Below are 25369 nucleotides of genomic sequence, written 5' to 3'. Positions count from 1 at the left end.
ATTGTTTTCCAGAGAAATTTAGTAATAACGCATTCCACCTAAATTCAAGTATTTGTATATTGTTTTGTTTTATGATTATTCCAAAAAGTTTTTGTTTAAAATAAGTTGGATAAAATGTTTACTGGCTCTTAAACAGTTACTACATATTATTTCTATTGCTCAATATATATTTTTTCTATTGAAAGCTTTATTACATTGAAAAAGGAAGTATACTTGTTAACATAAACATTTATCCCAAAGAAATTAATAATCACCAATATATTTTTACTGAAAATATAAACCAGTTTCTATATTAAATATAATGGTCATATAGTCCTTGCTTAGTGACCATTCATTAATTGACTTTTTAAAGTTGCGATTACATTAAACGAGGAGAGTTAGGATGGTTTTCAAAGGTAAGGGTCTCAAAGTTGTGATTTGGGTCCTTGGCAACCGGCACGTAATTTAATGGTTGCAGAGTTCCTTGGCCATATTATCTCCATTTGTCACCTTCACTGTTGGCTTCCAACAAACAAAGCCAATGGAGAAGACGGCAGGAAGTCATGGTAAAGTGATGTCATGCCTAATGATCATGCATGATTTACCTATTGACTGTAACTGGTATTGATGTTGCAAATCAGGGTGATTTTTCATTTTATAACCACATTGCTTAATTATGGAGTTCTGGCTCCATTTCTGGTGGTTAACTGAGGACTATCTATATTTACAGAGCAGCATTTTCTTCAAGATAAAACACATTGATGCATCTGTAAATGAATTGTTATGTAATATCTTCATCCCACTACATCAGTCCATCCCACCCAGTCAGGCAGGAAAACCGTATTGTTGACCCCATCAGTCAAAGAATTCTAACAGGCAGGGTCCAAAAGAGAGTCTTCTGCTCCCTTGCCCCCACTCTATGGAATGTCCTCTCCCCAGTGGTGAGACAGGCTACCACTCTCTTTGCCTTCCATAAAGGCATAAAAACATGATTTTGTGGCCTTGCTTTGGGCATGCAGAGAAACACACAGCGATGGGACTACTTTACTTTACTTTACTTTATTCACACTTATAGACCGCCCCCTCTCCCAAAAGGGACTCGGGGCGGTGTACAGTCAATACATAAAAATACATAGAATGCATAAATAGTTAAAGACTTAGATACTTAGATGGAGGAGGTTAAAAGAACTGTACATTAAAGTAAAGTATTTAAAATACAATCTTTAAAAACCCCTAAAAAATACCCCGAAAGTTGAATTTAAAATAGTTCCCCTAAAATACCAGTTAAAATATATCTGCCAGGAGATAAAAGTTATGAGTGTGCCAGGCCAGCTAATCGAAACAGGTGAGTCTTTAGTTTTTGTCGGAAGGAGCGGAAGTCGGTGGTGGTTCTAATGTCGGGGGGGAGGTCATTCCAGAGGGTTGGGCCCATCACAGAGAAGGCCCTACTCCTAGGTGTCGCCTGTTGGCATTGCCTGGTGGACGGCACCAGGAGAAGTCCCTCCCTGTGAGAGCGGATTGGTCGCAGGGATGTGTGCGGCAGGATGCGATCCCGCAGGTAGCTAGGTCCTGTGCCACGGAGCGCTTTGAAGATGGTAATCAACACCTTGAAACGCACCCGAAAAACCACAGGCAGCCAGTGCAGCTCGTGCAGGAGAGGTGTTACGTGGGAGTACTTAGTACTCCCCATGATAGCCCGCGCGGCTGCGTTCTGGACTAGCTGTAGTCTTCGGGTGCGTCCCAAGGGAAGCCCCATGTAGAGAGCATTGCAGTAGTCCAGGCGAGACGTCACCAGCGCATGAGTGACCGTGTGTAAGGCATCCCGGTCCAGTAGGGGGCGCAATTGGCGCACCAGGCGAACCTGGTGGAACGCCCCCCTTGCCACGGCTGCCACATGGTCGTCCATCGACAGCCGGGCATCTAGGAGGACACCCAAATTGCGCGCCCGTTCCACAGGAGGCAATTGTTCGCCCCCTATGGCCAGTGATGGAGTCAACTGGCTGAACCGAGGTGCCGGTAACCACAGCCACTCAGTCTTGGAGGGGTTGAGTTTGAGTCTGTTGTCCCCCATCCAGACCCCGACGGCTTCCAAACACCGGGACATCACTTCGACAGCCTCGTTGGGGTGGTTTGGGGTTGAAATGTACAGCTGAGTATCATCAGCGTACAGATGATACTCAACCCCAAAACCACGGATGATCTCCCCCAGTGGCTTCACATATGCGTTGAACAGAAGGGGCGAGAGGACCGACCTCTGTGGCACCCCACAAGTGAGTGGCCTCAAGGTCGACCTCTGCCCCCCTGCCAACACACATTGCGTCCGGCCGGAGAGGTAGGAGCCGAACCACCGCAAAACGGTGCCTCCGACTCCCATCCCCTCCAGCCGGCGCAATAGGATACCATGGTCGATGGTATCAAAAGCCGCTGACAGATCTAATAGGACCAGGATAGAGGAACAACCCCTATCTCTGGCCCTCCAGAGATCATCAACCAACGCGACCATGGCCATCTCCGTGCTGTGCCCGGGTCGGAAGCCGGACTGGCGTGGGTCTAGATCAGTGGTGGGTTTCAAATTTTTTTGGAACCTACTCTGTGGGTGTGGCCTCCTTTGCTGGAGTGGCTTGCTGGCCATGTGACCTGGTGGGAGTGGCTTGGCAGTCATGTGACCAGGTGGGCATGGCTAACTTGGAAAATGTGGTGAAACTCACTTAACGATGCTCTTGCTTAGCAACCAAAATTTTGGGCTCAATTGTGGTCATAAGTTCTTTTTCTTTCTTTCTTTCATCTCTCTCTCCCACTTTCTTTTTTTCTTTTTCTTTCTCTCTCTCTCTCTGGCTCTTTGTCTCTCCCTCCCTCCCTCCCTCTCTGTCTCCCTCTGTCATTTTCTCTGGGTGTCTATCTGTCTGTCTCTCTCTCTGTATCTCTGTCTCTCTCTCCTCCTTCCCCCATCTCTGTCACTCTGTGTGTGTGTGTCTGTCTGTCTCTCACTCACTCTGTGTGTGTGTGTGTGTGTCTGTCTCTGTCTCTCCCTCTGTCTCTCTCCCCTCCCTTCCCCTCTCTCTGTCACTCTGTGTATGTGGGTGTGTCTGTCTCTCACTCATTCACTTAATCACTCACTCTGTGTGTGTCTCTCTGTCTGTCTATCTTTCTCTCCCTCCCTCCCCCTCTCTGTCTCTCTCTGTCTGTGTGTGTGTGTGTGTGTCTGTCAGTCTCTCTCTGATTCCCTCCCTCACTCCCTCTCTCTGTTCCTCTCTCTGTCTGTCTGTCTGTCTGTCTCACTCACACACACACACTGTGGTCACCTTGTTGAGTGTTCCAATCACATTTGAAACACTCAACAACTGGCTTGCATTTATGGTATTTTGCAGCATTCTGCAGTCATAGGACCAAAATATATGGTTAAAAGCAGGGTCCCCCCTCATGTTCCTCATCTTCCCGGATGACCCCCGGAATCATCGCTGGCTGCGCAGAGCCTTGCCACTGCTCCACGCCGTGGAAAACATAGGCGCAATTACAGCTCGGAGCAGGAGCAAAGCCCCTTTCCCAACTGGCCCTTCCTCCCTCAGAACGCTTCGGAGGGAAGTGTCTGCAAAAGCCCAGGCAAGTGACAACAAGTTCCCGCCGTTACGAAGTCTCAGAGGCTGTAATTTTCTGAGCTGTACGCGCGCACCTGTTTTCCACGGCGTGGAGCAGCAGCGAGGCTCTGCGAGGCGAGCGATGATTGCGGAGGCCGTCAACGGTCCCCCCTCGCATTCCTCGTCTTCCCGGATGGCATCCTGAGTCATTGCCGGCCACGCAGAATCTCGCCGCTGCTCCACGCTGTGGAAAACAGGCGCGTGCGCACAGCTCAGAAAATTACAGCCTCCGAGACTTCGTAACGGTGGGAACTTGTTGTCACTCACCCGGGCTTCTGCAGAAGCTTCCCTCCGAAGCCTTCCGAGGGAGGAAGGGCCAGTTGGGAAAGGGGCTTTGCTCCTGCTCCGGGCTGTAATTGCGCCTATGTTTTCCACGGAGTGGGGCCGCGGCCAGAAGACAAGAAACATGAGGTAGCGCAGCAGTGGCGGCGGGGAGTCAGCCCCGATGCAAAAAACGCCAAGGGGGCGGGGCAGGAAATTACTTCCGGGTTCATTCGTCAACCAGATCGCGCGATCCAGTGCGATCCGGTAGAAACCCACCACTGGTCTAGATATTCGGATTCGTCAAGGTGTCGTGGAAATTGCTGTGCCACCACATTCTCTACAACCTTCGCTAAAAAGGGAAGGTTGGAGACTGGACGATAATTAGCTAGCTCCATCGGGTCAAGTAAAGGCCTCTTGAGTAAGGGCCTCACCACCGCTTCTTTCAAAGCGGTTGGTAAGGATCCCTCGCCCAACGAGGCGTTCACCAGGCCCAGGAGCCAGCCTCGTGTCACCTCCCAGGATGCCAGTATCAGCCAGGAGGGACACGGGTCCATTAAACATGTGGTGGGTCGCAGCCGTCCACGTAACCTGTCCAAATCCTCGGGGGCAACAGAATCAAACTCCTCCCAGAATGGTCTCACAAGACTCACTGTTGACGGCTCCCCTGGTCCACTGAAGGGGGCCCATCCGCTCCGGATCTGAGCGACTTTGTCCTGCAGATATTCCCCAAACTCCTCTGCTCTGCCATGCAAAGGGGCTTCCTGCGTCCTCTGCGATAAGAGGGAGCGGGTTACCCGAAACAGGGCGGCAGGGCGGTTATCGGCGGACGCAATAAGAGCGGCACAATGTCTGCGTTTGGCCGCTCTTAATGCCACAAGGTAGGTCTTACCTGTGTTTGGTCAGATTCGGAGCGTGAGGACCTCCACCTGCTCTCTAGACGTCTCCTATGGCGCTTCATCATCCTCAGGTCCTTGGTATACCAAGGAGCCCAGGTGAGTCGCTGCCGTAGGAGAGGTCGCAAAGGCGCAACCCGGTCCAAGGCCCCAGCCGCCGCCCTATTCCAGGTGGTCACTAGGTCCTCCGACCGAGAGCGGGTCAGGGCTACAGGTAGTGGCCCAAGCTCCATCTGGAACCTATCCGGTTCCATCAGGTGCCTGGGGCGGTACCAACTTGGACAGTCTGGTTCCGCCTCCTCGCGGTGGGGGGTAGCGCCAGGGAAGTCCAGCCGGAGAGATGAGTGATCTGACCATGACAGGGGGGTAATAACTAAATCCCCTATTCCCAGATCACTCGTCCACTGCTCAGATACAAAAACAAGGTCCAGTGTGTGGCCACCTTCGTGTGTGGGGCCCTGAATTAATTGGGTCAGGTCCATGGCCGTCATGGAAGCCATGAACTCCCGAGCTACCTCAGATGCTTTCCCCATCGACGGCAAGTTGAAATCCCCCATAACCAGAAGTTTGGGGATCTCAACTGCCGTCTCTGAGATCAGCTCGAGGAGCTCGGGCAGGGCTGCTGCTGCATAGCGAGGAGCCAAGTATACAATCAGCAGACCCCACTGCCTCCCTGGGCACCATTTCACACCAAGGGACTCACACCCGGGTATCTGAGGAACAGTGAACTCCCTCGGCTCCAAACATTCCCGTATAACTACCGCCACCCCGCCACCCTTACCCAGGGCCCGGGGCTGATGGAATGCCCGGAAACCCGGTGGGCACATTTCCACGAGGGGTAAACCACCCTCGTGGCCCAGCCAGGTCTCCGTTATCCCTGCAAGGTCCAGCTCCCCCTCTAAGATCAACTCAGTGATGAGGGGGGCCTTGTTGGTCATGGACCTTGCATTGCAAAGCATCAGCCGCAGGCCCTGGCTCTGTAGTTCCTGGCCACCTAGACTGCGGGGGTTGGTACAAACGACCGGGTGTAACCAGCAGCCGCGGTCTCCCAACCGACCTTGTGATCTTCTCCTGTCCTCGCATCCCCCCCTCCCCGCGACCGTTGTAATAAAACAACCCTCTGTTAAAATAGCTTTTTCCCTCCCCCCCCACCACACTCACTTCCCTCCTGGACTCACCTGTTCGCCTGGCACTGGCTCCCCTCCCGGCCTGATTAACCCCCCCCCCCCCCACCCTGGAACCCCCTAAAAAAGATACAAAGCATTTTGTTAAAAATCCCCTTAGCTTCCGCTTCCTCCACCTCTCGGGGTTCACAAACCCATCATCAAGGCGGGCCCTTGAGAGAGCCAAGGGCCATGCCTGCGAGAGAGGGGCCTCCCGCAGGCAGAGCAGGTCTGACCTCAAGTAAATTGTTAAAAAACCCCGGTGGAGTCAAGGTACTGCTGATGGTAAATTAATAGACAGTGGGTCGGGGTCTCAGCAGGAAGTAGGAGGCAGTGTCCTGTTTGTGCTTGGATGAGGGAGGGGGGGCAGAAAGTGATCAGATGTCCAGATATCCAAATGGTAAAAAGATGGCAAAGATGACAAAAGATGGGTGGTAGTCCAAGGTGGTCCCAGGTGGGTGTGAGGTGGGTGTGAGTTTATAGATAGTTTATAGATAAAGATCTAGGGTCCTCACTGGGTGGGGGGGGCGTTTTTGGCCCAGGCGTTCTTGGCCCAGGCACCGCTCCGGCCTATCCATGAAGGACTTCCTATGGCCTCTGGTGTTCTAGACAACCCCCAACCATTGTCCTGCATCTTCACACTCTCTCCTGGCTCCCATCCAGCAAACCCGGTGGGCACATTCCACCCTGGGTCTCACCCAGCGCTCCGATGTTCCTGGTGCCAAGCTCTCGGTGTTCCTGGTGCCAAGCTCTCGGCTCTCGGCGTTTTCTGCTGGCGCTGGCAGGCCTGAGGGCACGGGAGCCGCCGGGAGACGACAAAAGCCTCAGTGGAGCCCCTGGCAGCAGCGTCACTCCTCTCACTCATCCCCATCTGCTTCTCCCGGCTGCTTAGATATTATCAGCCTCTCTCTCCTCACCAGTCTCTCTCTCTCCGCCGCCGCACGCCGCACGCCGCGCGCCGTCGCCGTCGCCATTACTTTATGGCTTTCTGCCCCGCCTTCCGCCTACTGCCTTCCCTTCGGCTTTTCCTCCGACCTCCCCAACCACCCTGGCGGACCAAAAACGGGTCCAAAACAAGCCGGGTGGTCGAACTGTCAGACTCTCGGCCCTCAGATGGAATGAGGGCCGGCTGCAGTCCCTTCCTCTGTCGGGAGCTCCATAGCGTTCTCCTCGGAGCTCAGGAGGCGACCGCCATCGCCGGAAGCTCCTCCTCCTTTTCCACTGTAGACACAGGCTGCTTATCTCCCCACCCCAAACAGGAGAGAAACGCACAGAACGGTGCAAACTGGGAAGCCGGTGAATCAAAGGCACAAGAGGCGCAGCCAGGAGAGTCACACGGGTGCCAACACACTCTCTACCTCCCCTCACGGCCCAGCCCGTATCCTCTACTTCTAAGACCGCTTTTCATGTTCCCTTCTTTTCCTCCTTTCTGGGGCTTTCTCAACTCCGGCTATGACTTTTCCAGCCTTTCCCCTCCATGCAGCCCAGTCCCTCCTTCAGGGGTCTAAACCACGGTTCATTCATTACATCACTGGCTGAGCTCACAAATCCACAAAACCATAAACCAGAATTGAAACTACGACGGCCGAGTTCATCTCAGGCGCGAAGACAAACCAAATCAGCCCGATTAACGCTTATTGGGGCGTTCCGGGGCGACCGCAGCTGCAGGGCGCCTTCCGCATCCCGCTCCCTATTCAGAGGGACTTCCTCGGCCGCCTTCTCCTGGAGCAGCCCTGCCTCGCCTTCCTCCGCTCCCCCCCACCCCAACTAGTTAGCACATTGAAAGCCCTTATCCACCTTTTAATTTTTAACATTTCTTGCCTCTTTTAAATGTGATATACTGTTTTTATGCTTTCAATATTTTATTGGATACTGCCCATTGTCCTCTGTGAGGGAGATGTGTGATTCTTAAATATGATAAATAAATAACAACAACAGGTTTCTTGTTATTTGATTCTTCATAGCAATAATAAAAAGACTCCTTTAAAACAAGCTAGCATCTTTAGAGTAATGGCAAAAAATATTAGGTTAAATATGAAAGCTAATAATTCTCTTTTCTCTACATCAAATACTGGATTTTTAAAAAGGCAGATATCTATAGTTGTAATGCACTATAACTTTTGTGTAGTTTACTGTAGTTTTTTATCAGATTTTCTGAAGATCTATTTTGTATATATCCATCATTGGCAAAAGTGGAAATGAACAAAAATACTAAAATAATTTGAGAAAGAAATGAAATATATGAGATTGTTAGTGCATCTAGAGATTACCATGGTCTACAAACTAGTTATTGGGTGGGACATAAGCACTTTAGAGGGTCTAAAAAAAAGTAAGATTCAGTGTAAAAATGTCAACACCATAGCCACTAACCATTTTATTAAAAGCTGCTACTATTTATTACTAAATATAATTTTAACCGCCTACATTTATTATTCCTTTGGTCCTTTGATATTTTCCTTTCTGTCCCCTTCAAGATAACATTCCATGTGTTTAACAGAACCTATAAAGACATACTATATAATATTAATTTGTTGGTCTTGATAATAGGAAGGAGTTTTTCTTGTTTTATTGAAGTAGTCTAGTATATCTATCCATCTGGAAAACTTTATAGCTTTTAAATACATTTTCATGAATTACCATTTTGTGAAAGACCAACTGGAGTAACCCCTAGCTCTATAAGATAAATATTATTACAATCATTTCAGTACTAGCTATGGTGTTATGCACAATTCTGAAGAAGGTTAAAAACTAAACAAACCGATGTTCTAAATACCTAAATTCAAGCTTATTATCAGAAAATCTATTTAAAAATCCATCATTTTTTCTCTTTCTAAACTCAGAACCTAACATAACAGTTTCTAGTTTATCATATCCTATTTCTCTTCTTCTCCTTACAACTTCAAGATTTCAATATACAATAAAGGCAGAAAAGGGCAGATAAGTTATTCAGAGTGGTCAAAACCAAATATTCATGTTTGTCATGAAAAGCAATACTGGGCTACTACGGATTTGCCCAGGTTCAGAAGAACCCATAGCTAATGTTATGGCTGGTTCAGAGAACCTCCAAATCCCACCCCTGGCTGGCTCCCCCCTCCCCCCCAGTAGTCTCTCAGCGGTCCGTTTTAGATGTAAGGTAAGTGTAGGGCCCACGTGGAGGCTCAGGGAGGGGGAAAAATGAGCCTACCGGAAGTTTGGGAAGGCTGGAAACAGGCCCATTTCCAGTCTCCGGAGGATCTCCGGAGCCCAGGGGAGCCAATTTTCACCCTCCCTGAGGCTCGAGGAAAGCCTCTGGAACCTGGGGAAGGTGAAAATGCCCCTCGCCATGGTGCAGAAGGCCGACTAGGCCAGGCCGACCATGGCCATGCCCACCCGGGCAGAGAACCAATGATTGGGAAAAATACAGAAAAAAGAAGTGCAGTCTACAATGTTGCAATGTCACAGAATTTTCATGCTATTTAGGAACAGTTTTACTCAGTTCCATTTTTAGCTGGAGAATCCAGAACTTTCTTCCCAGATTCTAGTATTGCAGAAAGTCATCACCTACACCCCCTTCAATGAAATATTTTGAGGAATATTAAAAAGGCAGAATATTATATTTCCCTAAATGAGAAATGGAGAAACATGGTTTTTTAGAGGCAGGAAGCAGCCCATCTCCCAAGCAGAAACCGAGGAGGCAGCTTTTAGAAATGCAGATTTGGTAATCCATTCAAGGCAGGATATTTTGAAACTCCCTCCAGCAAAGTCTGAACAAAGGCAGAATGGTAAGATTAGCCCCTCACTCAAGATCCAAAACAGGACAAAGGCCATTAAGCCACAATAGGAACTACACAACACCCATTCATAACACAAGCTTCTTCATTGCGCCATCCCAGAGCAGTCCAAATTTCACCTGGGAGCTCAGATAAACAATAAACCAGGGGCTGACCAGATTAGCTCAGCAAGCAGCTAGGATTTGCATTTTCTCTTTTGTCTATAAAGCCATCTATGATCCCTACATAACCCCTACATGATCCCATAGGAATCTGACAACAGCCAATAGAATACATGTTATTGCACAGGACAGGGTAGCTGAAATACAAAGCTGAAAGAAAGTATAAAAGCCACCCGCTCTCAACTCCACTTTGTCAGCTGCCCAGGATCAAATGTGGTTCTGTTTCATCAATAAATCATCTTTCCAATCAGCCTCCATATTTCCAGTGTCTTTCTCCCAGCTTGGAACTGAACCAGATGGATATTTCTTCCAACAGTATTATTACTTATATGTTTAGAATATCTTTTTGATCTTTTCTCTATTTGTATACTCCATTGGCAGTCCACATTTTGAAATAATGAGACTATTTTGAAGGCTTTGTATCCTCTTTCTAATATAATAAGAACTCAACCATTCTAGTTAAAAACTGCTAGTATGTTACTTTGGAACAGATAGATGCATTTGCACAGAAAACAGCAGCTTTCTGTAAGGTTCTATCTCATGGAATGTAGTAAACATTATTTGTGGGGAAAGGAATTACATCTGTTACAAAGCTAATGCTGTTATCTTTTTTCACATCTCTATTAATATTACTCAATTATCCTAATGGATATTCAACAAAGTTTGTTAGGGATGTAACCCTAGGCTTGGCTTGGCAATGTATATAAGCTATGATTACTTTACTGTTACTTTAAATGCTTAACAGATGTAATTGGCTTGTTACCTCAAGCAGCCATAAGAGGGAGCCAGAATGGTTGTTAGATCTCTCTCTCTGTTTTGTTAGAAGCTGGTTGGTGTATACTGAGGTATTGTGGTTTTCTACTGTTTAGCTATACTTTGTGTGTTAGACTGACTATTTTGATAACTGAATTATTGAACCGTGTATGACTTGGACTGTTAACCACACTCTGAATACCTCTATATTTCTACATAGTAAACTCCTATATTTTTATACTATTCAGTGTCTCTGTATGCTGGTTTGTGTGTGTTCTACCATATCACTCTCATTACGCTTCTCTGCATACTCGCTCTCCCAATGGGGAGCTTAATTACTTAACACTGGTTATGGGCCCAGAGTGTACCAGATGTAGCTAAAGAGAGAGTTGGTGTTGATACGCATTACCGTATACAGATAGCTGTTTAGTTTGTAAATGTTTATTATTATGGAGAAGATGGCACACGTACCATCAGCAAGTTTATCACTGATAACCCAGTTTCCTGGTCAATGAAGTGCAGCTTACTCCTGCGTACTGAGGGATTGTGGGATGCTGTACAGAATCCACCGGACGTGACTTCTTGGAATCCAGATGTCGAGGATGATGCCAAGAAGATAGCAGAGTTTCAAAGATGCAACGAACGAGCATTGTGTATAATTGGTCTAACGTTGACTGACCAACAGTTAGTTCATATTCGTGGGGAGAATTCTGCAGCAAGAAGTTGGGAGAATTTGAAGAAGATATATGTAAGTGACACTGTAGGTGCACATATACATCTTACCCGCAAACTGTTTAGGGCACATCTTCTGAAGGGTGGAGATATGTTAGCTCATTTAAACTTTATGAAAGGAGTTTTCCAAGAGCTACATGAAAAGAACTTATTTTCTCAGAGTTACATCAAATTTACATCATTCTGTCATCACTGGATGAGAGTTATGATGATTTTGTATTGTCCCTCAAGGTCCTAACCCAAAATGAACTAACATTGACTGACATAACTTCACGCCTGTTGGAAGAGTCCAGAAGAAGTTTGGAAAGAGAGCAACTGAGAGAGAAACCACCACAACATGAAGAGTCACCTTCAACTGCCTATACTGTTAGAAAATGTTCTCATTACGCTTCTCTGCATACTCGCTCTCCCAATGGGGAGCTTAATTACTTAACAAAGTTTAACTAAGTACTATCTATAATATTATGTGTGCTATGTTAGGGCATATTGCAGGCATTGCAGCTCTCTATGATTGCCAATCTATACAGAGGTAATATCAATAATGATATATAGCAGAGACTATCAATTTTGGGAGAGCCTCATGAAACAGTTCTCTACTACCAAGAAAGTCACTCAAATCCAATATGATTTTGGTGAGATCCTGTCAAATTTAGGTCCACTTTTTGAGTAAGATACATTAGAATTCAGGTATGAATGATACCCACCTAACAGTTTGAAAGCATAAATAGGTACCACTTTAGTGGGAAGGTAACAGCATTCTGGATGCCTTGGCGTACAGTCGTGCTGGCCACATGACCACAGAAATGTGTTTGGACAATGCTGGCTGTCTCAGCTAAGAAATGAAGATGAGCACTGCCCCCTAAAGTTGATCACACCTGGGCAACACCTGGACATCTGAGCAAGAGGAATTTTTTACCTTTATTAATGGTAAAATAATAATTAAAAATAAACTTGTTTATAGATACTTTTTCAGATTATAATGGGCAAATAATTGCTTTGGCTGGATCAGGATACTTGGTTTAACATTAGTCAAAAACATATTTCTAACGTGTATCTCAGTAATGCCTATTTGTGCCAGACATTTACTACAGGGAAAAAAATGTCTAGAAAGCATATAGGTAGTTCTCGATTTATGACCACAATTGAGCCCAAAATTAATTGAGAAATTTGTTAAGTGAATTTTGCCCCATTTTAGAACTTTTGTTGCCATATTTGTTAAGTGAATCACTGCAGTTGTTGAGTTAGTAACACGGTTGCTAAGTGAATCTGGCTTCCCCCTTGACTTTGCTTGTCAGAAGGTTGCAAAAGGAGATCACAAGACCCCAGCTCACTGCAACAATCATAAATAAGAACCACGTCAAACATCCAAATATAAGTCATGTGACCTTGGAGATGCTGCAACGGTCATAAGTGTGAAAAATGGTAATAAGTCACTTTTTTTTAGTGGTGGTGTAACTTTGAATAGTTACTAAATGAACTGTTGTAACTCAAGGACAGGGGTGGGTTCCTGCCAGTTCTAACCTCTTCTATAAAATCTACAGTGCTGTTTAGAACCGGTTCCAGCTCCCTCCCCCCGCCCGTCCGCACATCATCAAGATGAAGAGCGAGAGGAGGAATTCCCGGAGTTGAAGTCCACAAGTCTTAAAGCTGTCAAGTTTGAACACCCCTGGGTTTTTTTTCCTAAAGGGTTAGGGGTGCAAGGGTCTTGTAACTTGACAGCTTTAAGACTTGTGTGCTTCAAATGCCAGAGTTTCTGAGCCAACATTTTGGTTGCTAAGCAAGAGCGTTGTTAAGTGAGTTTCACCACATTTTACAAGTTGGCCATGCCCACCCAGTCACATGGCCGGCAAGCCACTCCCACAAAGCAGGACACACTTACAGGAGAGGTTCTAAAAATTTTTTGAAACCCACCACTGCTCAAGGGCTACCTGTAATTAATTAGAAATAAAACATAAATTCCAAATGTGTTGTTCTTGAAATATATTTTCACTTTGTCAAAATTCAGAACCAAGAAATTATCCTGCAAAATAGAAATTCAGAAGAAAAAGAGAAGAAAAGACTGCCAAATGTGAGGTAGCCATGCGTGGAAAGGGAAAGAAGGAGAGAGAGGAAATGGTGTGTGTGTGTATGGCCTGTGTAGGTATATATGCCAAAGGTGAATATGGGACAGGAAACCTGTTAGCCTTGTTCTGCTACGTAGTTTATACCTGCTATTTAGATGTAGCAATAGCCTATCATGCCATTTATACATACTAGAAACAGGTGTACAGAAGCAGCTCCAAACAAACCAGGCAAGTCATTTTATGTAGGATTAGAAAAAAAGGATACAAAGAAAAGTTTAGTGGAATGCAATGGATTAGCTATTGTGTTATTGGAAATCCAAAAGAACATAGCATTATAGAAAGGAGAAAATGCTAAGTATGTCTCTGCCCTAAAATGTGATCCATCACATTGGACCTTCTGTTGGAGAAGTACACATGCAGCAGGAACATTATTATTTTACAAATGAAGGTGAATCTATGTGTCCCAGGATAATGTTGCAGAATCCAATCTGGGTTGGTCACTGGGACCAGAGTCACATCATTCACACAATTTCTGACAACCCAGTGACTGACCTAGATTGGATCCTGCATTATTATTTGAAATACAAGAGAGAAAAATCAACATACAGGTCTTATTACTTGTGGGAATCTTAAGGAAATAGACACTATTTAAGAAGAAAACTGGATTTTATAAACAGCTTATAATCAGGCATCTAAAAATGCAGGTTAATGAACTTTTAAAAAAATTCTCAGATTGCATTAGGCAAGCTATATACTAGTTGAGAGAAGACAGTTTCAAGTTTCAACAAAGCTGGGATCATTGCCTTTGTCCTAAATGCTTTGCAGAATTTTTATATTACTGATTCACTTGAATGAATTTTGCCCCAAGCATTACAGTCTTGGAAAATGCTTCATGTGTTCTTTTCCCTATGCTTTCTATGCTGCTACAAGCAACACCAAGTATTTTATTGGGACACAGTGCAGTGATCAACAATAATCTTTTTCCCAGAATGAACTTTATTTTGCTGTTTGTATGGCAATTTCCTATTTTCTATGGAAATTGGATTGATTTTATAATTCAAGTTTATAATTTTCTTAGACAACAAAAACAGGAAAAAAAATGCTGCTAGCATTAGTACATCCTGATCCAATTATTATTGGTTGTGGGTTTCAGGAAAGTATTTACCGTATTACCTTAGTAAAGGGCTCCTAGGGTGAGCCGAAAGACAGAAAAGGGAAGCAGTATGCTCCCTCCCATATTTGGGCATACCAGGGGTTGTGACACAATACATACCTATTTCCCTGGCTTAGCTGATAAAGGAGGAGAGCCTGTGGCTTAGTGGCTATTACAACTGCCTGATATGTAATACAGCCCAGGTTCGATTCCCAGTAAGGGTATTGCTAACTGATGAGAGCTAAATAGCTTGAAATAGATCTATACCAGTCTCCCTTTATTTATTTATCAGCACAAATGCAACACAAATGTAACAAAGACAACATTTAAAAAATGGCTTTCTGCCTGGATGGCTCCTAGGGTGAGCCAAACGCTAATAAAGATGACATATTGATTTATACTGAAACCATGGCAAAGCATGTGAAATTGGTGAGGGCAGTACTGAAAAAGCTTCTAGCCACTGAGTTATACACTAAGCTCTCCAAATGTGAGTTCCATCAAAGTAACATTGACTACCAGGGCTACCATATCTCTCATGAAGGGATAGAGATGGATCCTGAGAAGGTCCAAGCCACATTATACTGGGCTCCACCTCACACCCAAAAGCAACTGCAAAGCTTCCTGGGGTTCGGCAACTTTTATCACCAATTTACACATTCATTTGCCCAAATCTCTCTCCCCATTACCAACTTGTTAAAAATGAAAGGTGGGGTGTGTGTGTAAACCCAAACCCATCTAGCTGCTGAAATGGAGAATGGAATGCCAAACAGCATTAGAAAAAGTTAAATGCCTATTTGAGGCTGAGCCAGTGTCGAAACACCAAGACCCAAATGCCCCATTCGTCATTCAAGCAGGTACCAGTGATGTAGATGTAGGTGCAGTAGTCTTACAGAAAAATAAACAGGGAATCCTACAACTATGAGCATACACTTCCAGAAAACTCACCAAATGAGCAATGGTAGGCAGTCTGGGAAAAAGAGACATGCTGAGGTCACTAACTTGGTGGCACTTTCTGGGGTGGGGGAAAAGCACCTTTTGAGGTTTGGACTGATAACAAAAACCTAGAAGTTCTAAAATCCTGTAGGAGGTTGTTTCGCAAACAAGTACGCTGGGCTCAATACTTTAATCAGTTTAATTTTACTTTGCAGTACATTCCAGGAGAAAAAAAATCTTGGCAGATGCCCTGTCCAAGATGCCACAATGCAAAAGCACCAAGACAAAGGTGATCTGGCCAATCATTTCATCCCGCCAACTTGCTACATCAGTACAATTGCATAAGAAAAAATGAAGTCTCAAATAGGGCATAGAAACAACCCTAAAGGTGCCACTAGAGAATGACAAGTGGTTTCAAGCCCATAGAAATAAATGCACGATTCGAGATGGTTTAGCCTGGGTAGAGAGTAAATTGTACATCCCTTCAAGCCAATGATTACTGGCACTAGAAAAGGGTCATGACTCTAAAACTGCCAGGCATTTCGGGTTTGTAAAAACTTCACACCTGATCAAAAAACAGTTTTGGTGGCCATCACTTAAAAAAGGACATGGAATGCAGTGTAGCCAGCTGCCCAGTTTGTTCCTTGGTTAAACAACATCAAGGGAAAACCACAGGTCTCCTCCAGCAGTGGAGCCAAATGCTCCATGGGAGGAGATATCCATGGACCTTATAGTAGAACTCCAGGCACAATCACACTGGCTGGGTTTGGATTGGTCAAGAGGGGGGGGGAAGGGGGAAGGATGAGACCAAAGGGAATAGTGTTGCCCAGGAACTTAGATTCTGCCTGACTTTATTGCAACCAGCATCTCTTAGTGAAAGTACCTTTACTTCAAGCAAATGGAGTTGAGGGTGTTTTTTTCTCTCCTAAGGGATCAGACTAGGGCAGGTCTGACAATTAATGGAATCCTGCTAACCTTGCTGTTATTGTTATTACTACACATAGAAGTTGTCCACCCATATTCTTTCCTGTGTAAACTCAATATCTCATTTATTAGTTTGAGCTTGACCCTGGCAACATTGCATCCCTAAGCATGACACAATATTGACTGAGTTGTGTTGCTTTCCTGCCATTTCAGTTGCAGATTTCTTTGGGATTAAAAATGTGTTGTGCCTAAGAAAGACACAGAGCTACATAAGGCTTCATCGGCATTCACAGCTGGAGGAGGAAGAGAAGGAGGCTGCGCAGCTATTCTAAATCTGTTGGTAATTCCTACTCCAGGAGCTGGCATTGACCTCTTAACAAAGAACAGGTTCAATCTGCTTCCCCTCCTCCACCCCAGGAGACTGATGAGGGTCACATGACCTTTCTAGACAGCACAGAATTTGGATGATAATCTATAGTTGGGGGAAGGGAGGAGCATGCATCTCTCTCTCTCTCTCTCTCTCTCTCTCTCTCTCTCTCTCACACACACACACACACACACACACACACACACATGCAGGAAAAGAGGCTGCAGCTCTCTTCTGAAACCTTAGTCGGGAAAGCAGTGGGGGAAGGAACAACTCAGCCTAGTTTCATTCCACAGACTTATTAAGATCCAAATGCCAAATATTTTTACTAGACTGTATAAAATTTACAGTTTCCTTTCCAGTTCAGGCAGACGTTAACACACATTATGTTTTTTTGGACTGCAGATGCAATGTGGGCGGTGGTTACTGAGGCCTCATTAAGGGCTTATGTTTAAAAAAAAAAAAGGAAGAAGAAAATGTGTATATAGAATATGAAAATCTCTCAGCCCCCTCTTCAAGATTCATTTTTTCCATGAATCGTATGAGTGGAATTTTGTAGTTTAGATATGTAACAGAAACAGCAGTTAATTATTGTAATTTTTGGCAGCCTACTAGCCTTAATCAATATGCCTGTCCATCAAGTGTGGAATTAATTTTATATATGTGTATTGGTGGGGGTGCATAATTAATTTATTAATTTTATTAATTTTATTGCCAATAAAATATTATCTGATTAAATAAAATTACATGAAATAACAAGCTAGGGAAATGCAAACTATAAATTGGTTTGTATTTTTATTTATTTTAAACTTCAAAATGCTGTTAGGTGGCTAACCAACGGACAACCTATATTCTCTCACCAGGCTCTGCTTCTAGACATATTTTCTTTGTGGATTTTCATAAAAACCATGGAAGAAGGATAGAAATTGTGGGGCAGATAATCTCCTCTGGCCATCTTGCTGATTCTTGGGAAAAGGAAGCAAGGAGGAAAGTATTTGAAAGAGCAGCCATGCAGAATGATTAAACTGAAATAAAGGCTTAATTCCCTCTAGATTACTAACTCAATTTGTGATAGAAATATAGGAATACATTGTAGAATAGATTATGGAATACATTTCATTCCAATTTAGATAACTGTGGAATTAAAAAGTTGGGAATGAAAAAAACTGGCAGTCAAAAATACAAATATAAAACCAAGCTCAGTTTAAATTTTCTTTTTATTTTAATAAAACTTTTATTTCAATAATACTTTCAATAAACCATAATGGACACTATGAATTCTTTATTTTAGTTAATCACATGAAACTCTCTAATCTGCATAGTAATATTGTATTCAATAATGAATACACTTGATTCATTTTTTTTTCCAATTCCCATTTTCATTACAACTTTGGGATTTTTTTTTTTTAGATTGGGTAATGGAAAGGCACACTCAAGCTTAGGCAACAACAGCTCTTTATTGTAACAGAATAAGTATGTACAATCCAGCGAAGGTTCAGTCTGACAGCAGCCTTTTTATAGGAAGCTGTCAGACCCTTCGACCAATGAGATTGAATCTCTGTTCCCGCCGGAACAGAAGACCTTGGTGGAAACCATTCTAACAGTTGCTAATATCTAACACCCCTCCCCTCTTAGATGGAATCAACCGACTTGTGACGTAGTCAGGCAGGTAGGCGGGCTTTTTGGTAGCTCTGCCAGACCTGTGCGGTTCAGTCGGAGGGTGTTCTTCGGACAGGTCAGACGGACCTGTTGGCTCTGCAGCTTTGCCTGGTGGAAGCTCCTGGAACCTTTCACAGGCCGCGCCTGGAGCTTCTAGAGCCGGTTTGCTCGGAGCTCGCTGTGGGCCTGCAACACAATTAGATGAGTATCCCGGTGTTTTCAGGGTTGAGGTGACTGTGGAAGGAGTGACTTCATGCTCCTTTTGGGTAGGGCTTTGGTTAACTCATGCAGGAATTACCTCTGGCTGCCTAAGAGTGGAGTTGGAGAGGTGGCCACGGAGTTGGTCAACGTGCCTTCTCCAATTCCGACCGTCCTCAAGCTCTACGAGATAAGAGTGATGCCTGGTGATGCCTATCACTGTGGCAGGAATCCACAGAGTTCCTCCGGCGTAGTTGTGGGCGTAAACTGAATCCCCTATGCTAAAATTCTGAATTTTGCTTGTTGAGTCTGGGGGCGATAAGGCAGAATAGTTTGGGTGTAGCCGGTCTAAGTGGGACTTTAGCCGGCGACCCATTAGAAGCTTGGAAGGGCTTTTTCCCGTGGTAGCTCTTGGTGTGATGTGTTGAATTAGGAGATAATGATCAACCCATGTTTGCCAATCTCCCGGGCCCATCCTGGATAGGGACTCTTTTGCAGATCTTATCATTCTCTCCGCCTGACCATTGGAGGCCGGATGGAATGGCCCAACCAGGGCATGTCTGATACCCTGTGCTGCTAAGTAGGTCTCAAATTGCATGGCCATGAATTGGGGCCCATTGTCAGAGACCAGGACATCGGGCAGGCCGTATGTGGAGAAAAGACTCTGTAGTATCTTGATGACCGTTTCTGCCATGGAAGAGGTCATGAGGACTACCTCTAGCCATTTCGAGTAGGCATCCACAACTACTAAGAATGTCTGGCCATGAACTGGGCCAGCGAAGTCTATGTGCCATGGTGCTTGAGGTCGCTCCCACTCCTTACCGGGCGCCTCTGGGGGAGCTGGTCTGGACTCCTGGCACAGTGTGCAGGTAGCCACCCATTCTTCGATCTCCCTGTCCATGTTAGGCCACCACACGTAACTCCTAGCCAAAGACTTCATCCTGACAATTCCAGGATGCCCTACCTGTAAAGCCTCTAATACTGCAATGCACAGTTTGGGTGGAACAACGACCCAGTCCGCCCACAGCAAACAGCCATGAATAACAGACAATTCATCTCTTTTATAATAATACATTTTGAAATCAGGCCCAACAGTCCCTTTGGGCCACCCCCTCCACACTCAGCTCAAAACTTATTTGATCGTGGAGTCTCTTGCAGAATGGTGAGCAACATCACTAGACGAGACAGGACCAGTCTCTAAGCAGTCAATGAGAAGGACTGGCATCTCGAGGGTAGGGTCTGCAAGTAGTTCTGGCAGCGGGCAGCGACTCAAAGCGTTGGCATGCCCCAAGGTTGAGTCTGGTTGATGGATGAGATAATAGGGGTAGGCCACGAGGAAAATAGTCCATCTAGTCATTCGCAGTGACAATGACACAGGAGTAGGCCGGTCCCCAGCCAGCAAGCCTAGTAGAGGTTTGTGGTCCGTGATGAGTTCAAAATCACAGCCGTAGAGGTACTCATGGAACCATTTTACACAGGCCACTGCAGCCAAAGCCTCATGGTCCAGCTGGCTGTAGTTCTGCTCGGCAGCAGACAAGGTCCTTGAGTAATAGATTATGGGTGCCTCGGTTCCATTGGGCATGCGGTGGCTGAGGACGGCTCCGACGCCAAATGGAGAAGCATCGCAAGTTAAAACAAGTGGCAGGGTCTGGCTGTACTGAACCAGGAATGTGTCTGCTGACAATAGTCTCTTCACTGCAGCAAGTGCGACTGCTTCAGCTCTGCCTCAGGACCACTTCGCGTTCTTTGCCAGGAGCCAATGTAAGGGTTCAGCAATGGTGGCTTTCTGTTTAAGAAAGACGCTGTAGAAATTAAGGAGCTTGAGGAACGCCTGCACCTCGGTCTGATTGCGAGGTGTAGGGATGTCCTGGATTGCTTTATTTTTTTAGAGGTTGGGTGAATCCCAGAGCCGTCGATGAGGTACCCTAGGAATTCAGTCTTTGGCACATTAATTTGGCATTTTTCTTTTTTGAGACGGAGGCCTTTGTCTCTAATTCTTGTCAAAACAGTTCTTAAACTTTTGAAAAGTTGCACCTCATTTGCAGCCGATACCAAGATGTCGTCAAAATAGGGGACAACTGCTGGAATCCCCTGCAAAAGCCATTCCATGACGCTTTGGAACAGTCCAGAGGCGATACTAACTCCAAATTGCAGGCAGTTACATTTGAATGCACCCCTGTGCATCACGATGGTTTGGACCTCCACTGTAGCGCCATCTGCAGGCAATTGTTGATATCCCTGCGCCATGTCTAATTTAGTGAGTACTTTGCCAGGGCCTAAGGAATGTAATAAACGCTGTACAATGGGTACAGGCTAAGCGCTTTGTTGTAACACTTTATTGATTGTGCACTTGTAGTCCACGCAGATGCGGACAGACCCATCAGATTTCACAGGTGTCACTATAGGGGTCTCCCAGCGTGCATGATCTACTGGCTCTAGGATTCCCTGGCCTATTAGCTTGTCAATTTCCAGATCAATTTTAGGGAGGAGAGCGAAAGGTACTCTCATGGATTTTAGCCTGATAGGGGCTATGTTGGGGTCCAAATTAAAGGAGTTTGGGGTCCCCACATACTTACCTAGACCGGTGCTGAAGACGTCCTCGAACTCCTTAAAGAATTCTTTGGGGCTCTCGTCTTTCACGGCATTGATACTGATCACTTCTAGGCCCAGGGCTTCAAACCAGTCAAGCCCCAGGAGGCTCTACAGGTCACTGCTGACCACTGTCACTGGAAGCTGGCCGCTGTAGTTTTTGTATTGCACTCGGAAGGTGCCCTGGCCCACGATGGGGACTCAGTCCCCTGGTAATCGCGAAGGCAAATGTCAGGGACCGTAGATGCTGCTTCTTCAGGCTAGGGATAACCTGTTTGAGTGTAGACCATGGCATGATGGTCAGTGATGACCCCATGTCGAACTCCATCTTGCATGGAGAGCCCTCGATGAGGACTGTGACCTTCAGCTTTTTGGGCCGCCTTGTGCGGACTTGGCCGATTGAGGTGTGGTAGGCGACTCTGGTGTTGCCCTCTGAGTCCCGTGGTGGCGGCTGCCATGCCCCTTGGTTGGGCCTCTGCTGGAGGTTAGGTCAGCTTCTGGGCTTCCAGGTCATTGTGTGGTGCTCGCTTCTGCAAACCTTGGCGATGTGCCCCTTTCGCTCTCAACGCTGGCAGATGGCGTTGCAGAAACGGCAAGCCGATCTGGCATGGTCTCCTCTGCAGCTTGCGCAAGGTGGGAACTGCGGTTCAAAATTTCGCGCTGGCTTGGTGCATTTACTGCGCATGCGGCAGCTGTCATCTTTGCTTTCTGAGATCCTCGGCCTCTGTAGCCTCGCGATGTACGCGTGTGCTTTTTTGTGCGTCTTGTGGAGTGCTTTGGCGCTGCAGGGTTTCTGTAGATTTAACGGCAGATTCGAATGCCCTGGCTTCGTCCAAGTCAATTTGTAGAGTGAGATTAGATTTGGCAAGTAATCTCCTCTGTAAATTAATGTCCCGCACACCACATATGATGCGGTCAAGTATGAGTTTGTCTAGGTCTCTGAATTCACAGTATGCTGCAGCCTTTCTTAGCGCAGCAATGTACTCGTTGATCGATTCGCCTTCCTTCTGATTGCGAATATTATATTTGTGCTGGCGGACGTGCTTAGACGGCTTGGGAGTGTAGTGTGTCCTCAGCATCTGTTGGAGCACTGACCAAGCGACCGATTGGAGTGATGTTGGCTCAGATAGATCTTTGGCTGTTTCAAACACTTCCCATCCACAGTAACCCAGGAACATGTTCTTCTTTCAGCCTTCAGAAAGACCCATGAGGTTGTTGGCTTTGAGGAAGCAGTTGAACCTCAGCATATACGATTCCCAGTACTCAGTGACTGGGTTGTACGGAGTTGGTGGGGCACGCATGGCCATTTTGTGTTCTGAGGCGTTTTGAGTTTGCTGCTCAAAAATGGCTGCTCGAGGCTGCGCTGAGCTCCGGGCTGAATTTACTTGCTGAATTGTTACGCTCTTTTTGGTTTGCCTAGTTGCCTTCCAATCCCACCTTCATCGCCAGTGTTAGATTGGGTAATGGAAAGGCACATTCAGGCTTAGGCAACAACAGCCCTTTATTATAACAGAACAAGTATGTACAATCCAGTGAAGGTTCAGTCTGACAGCAGCCCTTTTATAGGAAGCTGTCAGACCCTTCAACCGATGAGATTGAATCTCTGTTCCCGCCGGAACAGAGGACCTTGGTGGAAACCATTATAACAGTTGCTAATATCTAACAATATTAACCCTATTATATAAAAGCAAAAGGACACGGTGACTCAGTGGATAAGATGCTGAGCTTGTTGATCAGAAGGTTGGCAGTTTAGCAGTTTGAATCCCTAACGCCATGTAATGGGTGAGCTCCTGTTACCCAACCTAGCAGTTTAAAAGTCCATAAAAATGCAAGTAAAAAAATAGGGACCACTTTGGTGGGAAGGTAACAGCGCTCCATGCGCCTTTGGCATACAGTTATGCCGGCCACATGAGTATGGAGACATCTTCGGACAACTCTGGCTCTTCGGCTTTGAAATGGAGATGAGCACCGCCCCCTAGAATCAGGAACAGCTAGCACATATGTGCAAGGGGAACCTTTATTTTAGGAATTTAGAACATCAGTTTGTTTGAGCTTTTAACTTTCTTCAGAATTGTGCATAACGCCATAGCTAGTGCTGAAGAGTTTGTAACATAATTTCTCTTGGAGAGCTTAGAAATGGAGATGAGCACTGCCCCTAGAGCCGGAAATGACTAGCACGTATGTGTGGTGGAACCTTTACCTTTTATAAAAGCAAACTTCTAATTTAATTGGCAAAGTGTGAAACAATAAGACCTCCTTTAGATTACATCTAAATGGAAAGACTCCTAAAGTTTTTTGAGAAGACATCCAAATATTCTTGGTATGGTTCAAGCACTATTAATATTCTTAATTAAAACTGATATGATAAAGTATAAATGTAGAATTTTAAAAACGTATATAACCAAAATGAGAGCAATTTATCCTTTTCACAACATGTAAGTTTAGTACTTACTTTAAGGAAGTACTATGTGTAGCAGACCTCTTGGCAACTTACAAAGAACATGAATTTGAATTCTGTTGATACCTGTTTAGAAAATATTGGTCTTATTATACACTCATTGTGAAGTGCATTATTTGCTGTGTTGTTTTGAACAGAAGTATAAACATAATCTTCTGGTTGACACATTGACATACCATGAAATACAGGTAGTCCTCGTTTTACAACAGTTCATTTAATGACCTTTCAAAACTACCATGGCACTGAAAAAAGTTATCTATGAAAGTTTTTCACATTTATGACTGTTGCAGCATCCCTATGGCTAAGTGATCAAAATTCAGATGCTTTGCAATAGGTTCACATTCATGGTGGTTGCAGTGCCTTGGGGTCATGTGATCACTTTTTGCAACCTTCTGACAAGCAAAGTCAATGGGGAAGGCAGAGTCATTTAACCACCTGGCTACTAACTGATCAACTGCAATGATGCACTTAACAACTGGGACAAGATAGGTTGTAAAATGGGGCAAAACGCATTTAACAAATGTCTTGCTTAACAACAGAAATTTTGAACTCAATTTTATTATGGTCAGCAACCTGAAGAAAGACAACATAATCATTCTCCCAGCAGAGAAAGGTAATGCCACAGTGGTGATGAACACGTCTGACTACCAAGCCAAACTATCCAACCTACTCCAAAACCCCGCTTACAAACCTCTAAACACAGACCCCACCACCTACCTGGAAAAAACCACTAAATCCAAAATAAAAGCCTCTCCCATCAGTGAAGAGATCCAGCAAAGAATCATCCACAGAGATAAATCATCCAGATGCCCCAAGCTCTATGGCCTCCCCAAGATACACAAAGAAGGAACACCACTCAGACCTATAGGCTCACCTCTACAGAATCTTGCCAAATTCCTCACCAAACTACTGGAAAAGCAATGTTCTGCCACAGGAAATGTTATATATGTTTTCATCCAAAGCAATGTAAAAGGAACAGAGCTTCAAAACTGGAAAATGTACACTTGTTACTAACTTGGAACATACCCAAAGGTTTCATGTTTTAAACAAGCCAGGTTTGAGAATAAATTAAGTGGCGATCTGGTAAGGGAAAATATAATTCTAAGTTGTTTCTTTATTTCACAGAAAACAACAGTTTGTCATTTCTTGTTTAATTACAGCTTAATTTCAGCTTACTGCAAAATGCTTAGGACTTGAGCATAAATATTATCCACTCAGATTTCCCTTCAGGGTAATTTAATACAGAACACATCTTACATACCTTCATAATTTTCATCCTCCCCCCTCCCTCCCTCCCTCTCCCCCCCTCTTTCTCCTGTCCATATTTGGCTACCTGAAGAAGACACACATACAAGGAAGATTATAGAATCACACACAGTTCCACAATATAAAAAACTGGAAATATAGTTATAAAGAAAATGTAGTAATAACAAAGAGTTTCTTTTTTTAAAATGATCAGAGAAAAGATCACAATGATACACAGCAGCTGCCAGGATCCAGCAAATACCATATTTGCACATTGGCACTTTTATATTTAGTCCTGTTTGAATGATAACAAACTGAAAAATATGGCAAACATGTTGTAGAACACAGGATGATCTCTTCCAAATCATTTGAGTCCCGCGCTGGCCCTGAACATACCTTGCAGCTTGTATTACTTGTACTACTTTCATTC

Source organism: Natrix helvetica (genome assembly GCF_964273705.1).
Source record: "Natrix helvetica genome assembly, chromosome: 3".
Taxonomy (NCBI): domain Eukaryota; kingdom Metazoa; phylum Chordata; class Lepidosauria; order Squamata; family Natricidae; genus Natrix; species Natrix helvetica.
This window is presented reverse-complemented; position numbering follows the sequence as displayed.